Here is a 12,649-nt window from a genome sequence, read left to right as displayed (position 1 = left end):
CAAGCAGAAATAGACCCGTGAAGGGGCACCTGGGTGGCTCAGTCGGTTGCGCGTCCGACTTCCGCTCCTCACGATCTCACGGTTCGTGAGTTTGAGCCCCCGCGTGGGGCTCTGGTGCTGACAGCTCTGAGCCTGGGGCCTGCTTCAGATTCTGTGTCCCCCTTTCTGTCCGCCCCTCCCCTGCTTGTGCTCTCTCTCTCTCTTTCAAAAATGAATAAACATAAAAAAAAAAAAGACTCACGAAAGAAATAGACCCATGAATACAGAGAACAAATTGATGGTTGCCAGAGCGGGGCGGCGGTGGGGGTGGGGGGTGGAGGATGGGCAAAATGGGTGAAGGGGAGTGGGAGACAGAGGCTTCCAGTAATGGAATGAGTAATTCACCGGGATGAAAGGCGCAGCATAGGAAACACAGTCAATGGTACTGTAGTAGGGTGGTACGATGACAGATGGGAGCTACCCTTGTGGTGAGCCCAGCATAACATTCAGAATGGATGAATGGCTGAGCAGTATGCCTAAAACTAATGTCACATTGTGTGTCAACTGTATCTTAAATTTTTTAAAGAGATGAGGTGTTTGGACACTACAAACTCGATTACAAGAGACTTTGGAAGCAGGAGGGACAATGACTTAGAGGTCGGAGTGTGAATCGAGTTGGACCAAATGGATCCCCAGTGATCCGGGAGGTGCTTATGGAAACCTGAGCCACCTCCCTCGGAGGCCTTATCTTTAGATCCGCAGAATCAGAAATCTTACAAGATGGTGTTCAGAAACCCACCTTTGTAACAAGCTCCCCATAGGACTCTTATGGAAACTCAAGTTGCAAAACCACTGTTTTAAGCATGATTTCTTTCCTTTTACAGGCAGGAAAAGATTTCATTTAAATGTTTATGTTTAAAAGAAAATCACTGTAATTTGGATAAACCTTGGGAGTTACAAACTAGTGGCCTGAATGGCAGCAGTTTTCAGTGTGGTCAGCACTTTGGTGTTTTTTCTTAAAGAGGGTATAAACGCCTGCACAAAGGGCATGGACCCCCTACTTAACTATGCTGCCCATGACTTCCTAGCACTGTTGCCCTTGTAAAACACTAGGCTGATCCCTGAAGACAGCTGGAAAGAAGAACATTCTTTTACATGGGATCCATGTGATACTGGGCTAAATGGTGTACTTTCTCAGACCCCGTGTTCCTGACTCTCCCAAAATGCTCTTGACTTATCTACATAGTTTTTTCTCTTTGGTCATGGGATTAGAGAAGAAAGGAATCTTTTTTCTTCATTTCGCCTTACCCTCAATAAATGAACCAAAGGGCATCCTCATACGTCATTTGAGAGCCCAACTCTTTTCGAAAAAGGACAAGGGAAAGAATGAAAATGAATAAATTAGAAATATGAATATTTTTCAGAAACTAGGGAAGGAGAAACAAAATTTATATTTTGTTATAAATTAAAATTTATATTTTGTTATAAATTAAAATTTATATTTTGTTATATATTAACAATTTATATTTTATCAGTCAGTTAAGCATCTGACTTTGGCTCAGGTCATGATCTCACAGTCCGTGGGTTTGAGGTTTGAGCCCTACGTTGGGCTCTGTGCTGACAGCTTGGAGCCTGGAGCCGGCTTCACATTCTGTGTCTCCCTCTCTCTCTGCCCCACCCCCATTTGCGCTCTCTCTCTCTCTCTCTCTCTCTCAAAAATAAACAGTACAACTTTTTTTTTAAATTTATATTTAGGCTCAGAAAACAGCATATCAACTTAAATGGCTCAGACTTCAGTGTCATTTGGTGATAAAAGTTCTAGGAATTACGAATCCCTTCAGTGTCCAGAGTAGTACAAAACGTACAATGGTTTTGAAAAGAAGAGCTAGGTTAAAATTAATCAAGACACACTTAGGGGAAAAGATTAGCCATCCAATGAATTAATCCAATCTAAAAGAAAAAAATAATAAAAACGACACATCACCTTAACTTTATTCAATCAATAAAGGTAATCACAAGTAATCAAGCTTTCATTTTCTAATATGTATAGTTTTGAAATTAAGACCTAATGGAATTTTGATGAATGTTTTCGTACTAAATTAGGAGCTGTTAGTTAAGTACTGAGTGCTGAAAAATGTCCTTAAAACAAGTTAAGAAAACTAAACAAATAACTATATATATATATATGTATATATATATATATATATATATATATATATATATATATAAAATGAACATAAATTAACATGATTTTAAAACAGGATGACAAGTTCAATAAAAGAAGGAAAGAAACTAAATAACCATTTCTATTAGACTTTCCCTTGGCTTTTGGGCTTGCATGGGGCTCTCCCAAATTTTCTCTGCTGATTGAGAATTACTTATTTGTGATTAGGTTTCACGGACACAGTCAATGTCAAGGTCAGCAACGGGTGCCTCTGTAAGGAGAGCCCATGTCGTACTCAAAGGTGACTGTAAAAGTTACTCACTTAGAAATAAAGAAAAATCCTTGTGATACATCAGAAAGCTTATAAACGTGCCAGCTAAGCTAGCATGTTTCCTAAGGAAACACCCAGAGATATTGGCAGAGGTAAATAAATCTATAAGGAGGGTCACCAGATACTTACACTGAAGTAATATAAAACAGAAACAAACTCTGCTCTAAAATTAGCAGACGCATTTGAAAAACTTGACTCATATAACAGAAATCTATGTGGTTATAAAAAAATGTCATGGAGACATTTCAGACTCAACATGTCCAAAGCTAAATTCTTTCCAAGCAATCTGCAAATGAATCAACGTTTCCACCACCCTGGAAATGATCATGCCAGAAACCTGAAAACTGTCCTTTAACACTCTCCCTCCCTTAGTGGTCATCTCCCACACCCAGGACGGCAGCAAATCCCAAGGCCCCGCCTCCAAGACCTATCCTGAATTCATCCACTTTTCTCCAACTCCACCGCCACCACCCTAGTGACAGGCGCTGTAACTTCTTCCCTGGAAACTATGATGTGGCCTCTTACCAACACTCTCTTGACATCGTAGCCAGGATAATCAGTTTAAAAATGTCAATCAGATCACACCCTCTCCTGTGCTGAAAGCCGTCCGCGATCCTCCGTGTGCCTCACACAAAATCCCCCACGAGGCATACGGTCCTGTGTGGTGCAGTCCTTGCCTGGTTCTCCAATCCCATTCCGCACTGCTCTCCATCTCACTCTGCGCCCCCCGGCACGTCTCGGCAGTTCTCCCTCAAAATCTTCATGTGTTGCCCCGGGTGCCTGGATCCTTCCCTCCCACATGCCACACTCCTCCTTTCTACCAAGGAACCGGCTTCTCACTCTTGACTTTCCAGCTTAAATCCTGATTTGTCAGACGAAGCTTCTGTGTTTGTGATACTGGGGGGGGGGGGGGGGGGGGGGGGAGGGGGGGAGGGGGGGGATTCGGTCTTCAATTTGTCCTTTCTTCTAGTACCTTGCATTTGGACTCATAGTGGTTGTAAATTTGGTAAATAAAATACCAATGGAGCTTAAGATCTGCTTCATCCTTTAGATCTTAACCCTGTGAGGATGGGATCAAATGTGCTTTGACCCCCACTCTCTACCCTGTGCCTACAGCTACAGTACAGAGCCTGACAATGGCCACTCAATAAAATGTGTAAAATGGATAGATAGTGTTTGACTTCAAACATTTTTCATAATATATTGACAAAATGTATTTTTTCAAATATGCATTAACAAATACGTGTATTTTATACATATTTTGAATACATGACTGTGATTTTAAGAACATAACAAAAGTTATTATAATGGTAATCTCTGAGTGGTGTCACGCACTTAAAAATATATATTCCTGAAGGTGCCCGGCTGGCTCAGTCTGAGGAGCATGTAACTCTCGATTCCGGGGTCATGAGTTCAAGCCCCACATTGGGTGTAGAGATTACTTATATCAATAAACTTTAAAAAATAAATACATACATAAATATAGTTCTGCTTTCCAATGATCCATTGACTACTTTCATCTTTAAAATTAGCAACAGCGTTCTATTTTTTAAAGTGTGTCCCTCTCTCTTGTACGAATCTGAACTCTGACCACCCACTATATGCTGCACTATATCTGGGGCTGCAGCTTCAAGACATTGTGTTTATCAATGTCAAACCCAACTGTACCTGTACCCTCTTTAAGGGCCAGTGACATTAGAAGATGTGCTAATTCTCAGAAAGCAGAATTACTGCTTTTGGAGAAAGGTCCAAAGGGGCCTCAGAAAATCACACAGCATCCCTGAAAATTAAACTAATGATAAGACCATTAGAGTATCATAAAGGCAAGCAGAACAGGAGAACATCTTCTATACCACCGTATGAGAACAGGAGAACATCTTCTATCCCTCCGTATATCTATCCTCAAGGCATAAAGTGCTCAACCCACTCACATACTCATTTCATTCAATCCTTCACTTCACAAACATTTATTGAGACTTACTAGATTCAAGGCTGTGCTCCAGGCTCTGGAGATAAGGAACGACACAGACCAGGCCCCTTCTTTCATGCTGGTTCCATTCTAGACGGACAATGCACAGTACAAAAGAATGAATTAATATACGGTAGTTTCCTGCTTGAGCTGCTGGTTGAAATTCTCATCCTGAGCATCAACTGCTTTAAGGATTTAGGAAAATATCTAAGAAAATAAGAGACACTTTTTTTTCTTACTTGGCTTTTTAAAATAAAATTTCATTTTTTTATTAATTTAAAAAGCTATGTTTAGAACCCTAATAACAAATCTAAGGAAAAAGGTAGGAGAGATTTTTCTCTCTCCTTTTGTGCCTTTTTTATTTATAAATATAATGTGTTGTTAAGCCTACATTCCACAGTAATCATCACCATGGAAATAAGTATTCATTGCCCCTCGGATCTCAACTGAAGTTTCATAAATGTTTTATAAGAAGGTTTATATAAAAAGTATTATGACTGATCTCTGAGAATAAGCTACTCAGGAAAGGACACAAGACGTACTGTACTAACTCCATGAGCCACAGGGATCCAAGGTTGGCCAGAATAGAGCCAACCAAGAAGACAGAAGGATATAGGAGAAGACACTTGACTTTATTAAGTATATACTCAGTATCTGCTGGGTTCGGTTAAGGACCCCAACCTAAAGGGTATTTTCTTTAACCTTCACAACCTCATGGAGAGTTAGCTGTTATTGTACCATTTTACATAGGGGAAAACTGAAGCTCACACAGACTGCATAGCTTTCCCAGATCCCTCTTGTCCTTAGTCAGAAACTTCAGCCAAGGGATCTAACTTCAAAGTCCTAACTCCTTGTGTTAGGAGTCAGCTAATAGGAGCTTAAAGTTTCAGGTCCCTCAATTGACTAGCTTGAGACTCTAAGCAGTTTACCTCATAGGTCCTTCTTTCCTGATGTATAAATGAGAATAGTAATACCTATTTCGTACCAGGATATCAACTTTGAAAGGAAAAGCTGTGTGAAATCACTTTCTAATCCATAAAGTACTCTAGGAAATATAAGAAGTTTAAAATAAAATTTTCTGGAAAGAATGGAGAAGAAATGATAATCAGCTATATTTGTGGAGGAAAGATAAGGTCAATCGCTGTCACTAATTACAAGAGATAAAGCAAGAAGGAAAGCAGAAGTGGTATGTCACTCATAATAAAAACCAGGTTGTGACAGGTTCCAGAAACAGTAAGAAAATCACCACAATATGATCCATTCCTGGGACCCAATTCCAGGATTCGTTGCTATGAATTCAAGATGTAAGAGCTGGAAGGAATCTTTGCTGGAGGAAGCAGCACCAGGGGAGCTGGGGGGCCTTGCTCAGAGCCAGAGGCAGAGTCAGGACCCCGTGTGGTCCCCCAGCCATCAGTATTCTACAAGTCACTTTAAGTAATGGGCTGCGGGAGGGGCTGGAGATGGGCAAAAGCCACTGCTATCAACAACCTGCCTGAAAAAGAAATGAAATTGAGGTCTTAGAAACTGTATTTATAATAAAGAATGACCACACAGTAGTGGCAACATAATCTTTAACACTAAGTTCCTAACCCCCCAGTGTGGTGAACTTCACTTCAGGTAGCCATCATGTGTCCGATCAGGGCTGTGGCACCTGGTAACTGCCATCAAGAGCTCACGGATCAAGGGACTATGTGAGAAACCGAATCTGTTCGTAAGATGAAGAATGCTTTTTGCGAAGTGACCAGCTCCTATTTTCCCAATGTTAACTAGTGTTTGGAGCAACTCACTGCCTTAATCAGACAATCGGTGATGTTCCTGAAACAGGTAGATCAAATATTAGAGCAGCCTCAGGAAGCTAATCTCTGGGAATGAGGCTCTCAAGAACGTTCATACTGGCTGACGGGCCAGTAAGAACGTTCAAACGGGCTGACGACCCAAAGCACCTCTGTGAGATCCTAGCAGGCTTGCAAACATCTTGCATGAAGAAATCAGCTAAAAATAGCATCTAACTTGGTGGTAGGCTGATAGCCCATATCATGGAAGCACAAATGTCAGTCCTTTGTGGTAGTCTAGGAGCTCATGATCTTTATAAATCCATCTTCTCATCGACATACTCTCTACTTCTTAGTATACCGATTAAAATATACCCCCACTCCTTTTTCCTCTCTCTCTCTCTCTCCAAACTTCGCTGTGAGACATATTCTTTCAAGACACTAGGCAATCATTTAATAAAATGCTTTTCCAAAGCCACTAGTCCAAAGCATTTGGGTCGTTCTTCCTCTCTCCGTAAACAACTCACGATTAGGAGGTAGTTAATTTGAACAGACCCGTAAAAGATGAGATTCAGTGTTGAAGTAACGTAAAAAAAAAAAAAAAAAGACGAGCCTACAGTGATCGTCAAGTACCTACAAATATGCGCAGCTAATCCTCATGGCATGGCCGTTATCCCCAATTTAGAAATGGCTAAGTGGGGCGAGATTAAAGCTGCCCCAGAAAAGATTAAAGAGTAGCTATCTAATGTCTTTGAGAAGGAGAACCATGGAAAATTGAAGCCCACAAATCATACCGAAATGCCACTTAAGCCAAGAGCTATCTGCTTTGCCTCCTGTCCCCTCCCTGATCTTCTGCACCCTAGTGGAGAGGAAGTCAGGCTGCTAATTGCCAAGGAGGGCAGCAGCATTTTCCCAGCCCTCCGCCTCCCTGGGCCGAGTCGCTCCCGTCAAGGGTGGCCGTCTGGCATATTTAATATTCAGACCTTCACGACCGTGTGTCTCATCGAACTGATCCCTGAAGAAGCATCCCCACAACCCATCTTTGCGGTTGTCATAGTCCCCGAACTTGTGCAGGTGACTTGCGTTGTGATTTTATTAGTAAAAGAGAGAAGAGTAACGTCCTCTCTTGTTCGTTCTCTCTTTTCTTTTTACCAGCAAGATGAATTTTATTAAATTCTAAGATTTAACGCGTTGAGTCTGAAACATCCCAGCTTCTTCAGGAAAAGAAACCATTGAAAATTCACAAACGCAGGGTTGTTGTTGTTGTTTTTTTCTTTAAATATAAATTTCATTCAAGTTTCTCATTTAAAAAATAAATAAATAAAAACCTTCAAGGTTTAGGTTACATCACGTTTGGAATGTTGAGTGGCTAGACTCTCAGACATACACATTCTATTCTGTTCTACTTTTTTACCTCCCATCGCTCGAGCACTTTTAGGAAGGATGGAATGGGGGTACTTTGTGTGGCAACAGTAGATGAAGCGGGATCTGTTACAAGTTCCCTGGCTGAAAAAGTACGCTTCTTTCGGCACTATTGTACATCAGCTGTCTCCAGTTACAGCCAAAGTAGGTGTGTAATATACGACTAGACTTGCTACAAATGCGGGCACACAAACCCCAGGACAGAGACACCTTGTGCCACAGTAAGGTGATCTGCCCCGGGCTTCCATTAAGTCATCCAGGGCACAAAATGGGAGCTCACATCAGACATGGTGGGAATTAGCTTGCTTTCTGATTTTTATCTGGCCATTCAAGATCTTTTAAAAGACTGAATTTAAAAGTCCTCCTTTGTAGAAAGCATGAAGGCCATTTCAATATCCCGAATTCAGAGCTATGAGTCTAAGATTATGCTGCCTTAATATTTAAAACAGGTTGACATAAATATCTAACTTGCTTATCACTCTATTTAACCGATTTCCTAATATTTTCTCTTAGAATTACTTTTTCTTCCCCCAATGTGAATGGCACACAGTCTGTATTATCCTCACATGGAAATACTAAGACTGTTAGTATTATTAAGGAAGGTGAAGGAGGAAGGGGGCATCCTGAAGCGAATTCACTTCTTCGCATGATACTTCAGAATAGCCGTCCACTTTTTTGATTTTTTTGCAGAGTTTTGTTCCTTTTGTGTTTTTTCTTGCATGGTCGTAGAGTCTGAAATATATGGTTCTACTAGCAGAAATCAATCACCCTATTTTCCCTGAGTTAAAATGAAGCTGAATGGGGAATTATAGTATGTAAACAGTGTTTGAGGTGCCCCTGGAAACATTGCGATGTAAGTAGGAGATGTCATCGGAACCATATAAGAAATAAATGTAAGACGTGGGAAAAACAAAGCCCGACACCTCACCTACGTAATTTGCCATATGTTATTGGGCATCAGGTATGTGCCCCCTTGGGCTTGGCCTCCCCATTTCCCATGGAAAGATGAATGCAAAGAATAAGATGCTACTTTCATTTCTAAATGAAAAGGAAAATAAAGAGAAGACTAGGAGTAAACAGTGGAGCAAGACCATTGCCACCATTTCTAGCTATTTCAACCTAATAACGTGCCTCTGGGAAGCGGCTGAAAAGCCTATGTGCCAAATTGCTTCTTGTATGGTATGTGCTTACCTTCTCTTATTTGGACTATTTTCCAGACCAGAAATTAGACTATATTAAAAAAAACTCTATAAACAAGCATTGGTCTATGCACTTTGCATTACCTCATTTAATTATTACCAAATCCTTAACAAAGAGATCATACTAACCTCCATGCACAGATCATGAACCAAGGCTCAAAAAGGTTAGGGAGCGTGTCATAACCACAGATCTGAGAAGCAGCTGAGCTGAGATGTGAACCAAAGTTTGTCTGGATGTGGAGTCTGTGTCCATCTCAACTTACAGAGTTGCCCACAACGACCAACACCATCTGCCTTCGGCAGCACATCCTATGACACTAGAGAGAGTAAGACTTGAGCCAGATTGCTAGGCAGAATGCTTATGTAATAAAGTATCTGAGAGGTACTTTTCAAACCCCAAGGAAGCTGGAGATTGAACTAAAGGATCATAAACCTATGTGTTAGGAGATGGGCTGACTATGTTGGTCATTAGAGAAGAGACTTGACTGCGCTAAAGAAGTTCAAGAGGGGCGCCTGGGTGGCTCAGTTGCTTAGGTGCCCGATTCTTGATTTCGGCCCAGGTCATGATCTTGCAGTCATGGAGCATGAGTAGATCTGAGTGTGGAGCATGCTCAAAATTTTCTCTCTCCCTGCTTTCTCTCTACTTTCTCTCTCTGTCTCTCTGTCTCTGTCTCTCTCTCTCAAAAAAAAAAAAAAAAAAAAAAGAAGTTCATGAAAGAATTCTCATTCATCATTCCCCCAGTGTCCCTTGTTCTGAGGCCTATGCAAATGCTATGGTGACACCTGGAATCAGCCAAGGAGTTACAAACGTTTTCTTCCAGCCTATGCTTTGATTTTATCTAGAGTCCCGAGCTTATTCTGATTCTAGTTAGTATCTTTGGCCTTATTCTAACTTACATGGATATATTATATACATATATATAATCTGTATGTTCTTTGAGTGTTGATTGCAAGATACTTTGTGTGGACTTTTAGGGAATCTTCATAAATCTTCATGAACATTTAAACCATAATAATGTAAGCTGTAGTAATCAGGATATCAACAGAAACTAGTGCAATCAAATTAGGATCCCAAGATGAGAGTTTAACAGTGAGACTAGTTGCAATGGCGTGGCCATTGTGTGGGGAAAATACAAGACATACGTAATGTCTGAGGGCTCTGTTTCCAACTCTAGGCTGAAAGAGGTGAGTGAAGACAGACGGAGCTGTACAAAGGGCTGTCTGATATGTGCTGTGGTAAACACCACCAGGCTACGGTGACCTCTCAGGGAAGAGCTGAGAGAATAATGACACCCACCATACTTTCTTCTCTCACCCTCTAATTAATCAACCCAAGTCAAAGCCAGAGGTCCAGTGCACCTGTTGACATAGTCCACAAAGATAATTTGGGCATAGGTGAAGGGTGGAGAGTGTGTCCGGAAGGGGACACAAAATGCCCCGGAAGGGGGCATTTCTGCAAAAAATGCCATATCTAAGATAATTGGAATGATGCGATAATTGTCTTTCTGTGACTGGCTTTTTTCACTTACCAAGATGTCCTCTAGGACCATCCATGCTGTTGCAAATGGTAGGATTTCCTTTCTTTCTTTCTTTCTTTCTTTCTTTCTTTCTTTCTTTCTTTCTTTTTTTAAGACTGAAAAGGATTCCATTTGTACGTACATAACACATTTTCTTTATCCTTTAATCCATCAATAGACATTTAGGTTGTTTTCATACTTTGGCTATTGTGAATAGTACTTCAGTGACCATGGGTGTTCAGACATCTACTTGAGATCTGGATTCCAATTATTTTGGATACCCACCCAGAAGTGGGATTGCTGGATCGTACAGTAGTCCTATTTTTAATTTTGTGAGGAACCTCCTGGGTGGTTCTCTAAAAGGTCTGCACTGTTTTTCAGTCCCACTAACAGGGCACAGGTGTTCCAGATTTTCTACCTTCTTGCCAACATTTATCTCTCTTTTTCTTTTATCACAGTCATCCTCACAGGCATAAGGTGATAGCCCCTCATGGTTTGATCTGTATTTCTCTCTCTCATGTGCCTTATATAACCTCATTAAAATTACCAACATTTTCCCCTCTGCTTCCTTGCCGCCCGAGTCCATGTAGACCTTCCCCACTGAGCATGTGTAGGAGCTGCTTTGTCCTCCACTCTCCTTCCGTGTAGTCAACTCCAGTTCCTCAAATTCCAGCCCCATTGCTGCTTCACCTACAAGCTTTCCTGACTGTGAGGTGTCGAACGCTCCAAATTATCAGTGTTGGGTTTGCTGCTTAACCCTCTTATCATAGAGGTGTCCCTTTCATTCAGGGCATGGGTCTTGCTTGGCGAACAATCGCTTGTCCCTCCACCATTAGATCTAAAGACGTGGGGTTAGGGCTGGTTAATTTTCCTCTCGCTGGTACAAGTCTAGCACATAGGAAAGTCTTAATAAATCTTTCTAGAAGAAAAGAAGAAGAGGCAAAAAGATGGAGGGAGGCAGGGAGGGAAAGGGGGAGAAATAGAGAAAAGCATTAGATGTCACACGTCAGCCCGTGACTCCAGTACAACTGGCTTGTCTTTACCCTCCTGGTGCTACATAGTCTATCTTAATAGATGGCTTTTTTCCCCCAATGCACCATCATTTTTTCATGCCATCATTATGATCTTTTGAGTTGATTATCACTTAGGCTTCTAGCCAATAGGCAAAATGTTCCCAAGTCTTACATTTTAAGAAAATGCTTTGCAAGGTGTTAGATAAAACACTCATGAGTCTATGGTAACACCCTCAGAAGAAGACTCGCGTGAGACGAAACGGAACACAGCAAGAGTTGCTTCAGAAACAAATGCTCCGTTCAGATCTGTTCAGATCTCTCTCGTAAAGCCATCGTTCACTTGGCTCATTTGCTGACATTAAAAAGCTGTCGGAACCGGGGGCGCCTGGGTGGCTCAGTCGGTTAAGCCTCCGACTTCGGCTCAGGCGGAGATCTCACGGTTCGTGAGTTCGAACCCCGAGTCGGGCTCTGTGCTGACATCTCAGAGCCTGGAGCCTGCTTCAGATTCTTGTCTCCCCCCCTCTCTCTCTACCCCTCCTCAACTCATGCTCTGTCTCTCTGTCTCTCTTTCTCAAAAGTAAACAAACATTAAAAAATTAAAAAAAAAAAAAGCTGTGGGAAGCAGTACGAAGGCCAAAGACAAATTTTTTAAATAATACGGAAAACTGAAAAAGTGTTATCAGTGACCCTGTCCCCCAGAACATCCTTTCGGATGAAAGCCTCTTGTTTTCGCCAGCTGCCCTTTGCATCAGTCTTGAGTGCCCCAATTCATTACACAGTCCATCTGCATTTACAATCGTTTTGCCGCACGTTGCCACCGAAGAGATGGAAAAAATCCATTAGACATAGCTCAGGCTTTCTCCTACCAGCAGGGATCAGACAGTCCCGTAAAGTCATTTCCTATTAATTACAAATTGATTGTGTAGGAACCCTTCGCCACTGGTTTCCAAATGATAATAAACAAGCTGAGATTGGTTACAGAGGTTGGATAAAGGTGGTGTGACAGGAAGAGAGAAGGGGAGAGGCAGAGAAATGAAACAAAGCCGCCTGGCCATCAAGCTTCGTGGTATTTATAAATGCCATTGGCACTGAATGATGGATGAGTTTCAGAAGCCTCAAAACCCAAAGAATGCATAATGTTAACTTAATAGATTCTTTCAGGCCTCGGTTACCAGAGTATTTACAGTAATTGTACATTCACGGGAATAACGTAATAGCACCTTTCATCCCACATCTCAGATATTTGCGCGGTTATAAACTATCAACTTCTGGACCAGCTGGTG

The 12,649-nt window shown here is 41.5% G+C and overlaps 1 protein-coding gene across 1 annotated transcript in view; it reads right to left on the bottom strand.

Annotated features, from left to right (window-relative positions):
* The window catches only part of TLR3 (toll like receptor 3), a 430,042-nt gene that overhangs the window by 148,427 nt on the left and 268,966 nt on the right, over positions 1-12,649 (bottom strand). The window contains exon 6 of the mRNA XM_047855095.1: positions 4,456-4,533. The gene's annotated coding sequence lies outside the window, so the exon portion shown is untranslated. The remainder of the gene's footprint in view (positions 1-4,455; positions 4,534-12,649) is intronic.

This window comes from Prionailurus viverrinus, chromosome B1 (assembly GCF_022837055.1).
Source record: "Prionailurus viverrinus isolate Anna chromosome B1, UM_Priviv_1.0, whole genome shotgun sequence".
NCBI lineage: Eukaryota > Metazoa > Chordata > Mammalia > Carnivora > Felidae > Prionailurus > Prionailurus viverrinus.
This window is presented reverse-complemented; position numbering and strand designations above follow the sequence as displayed.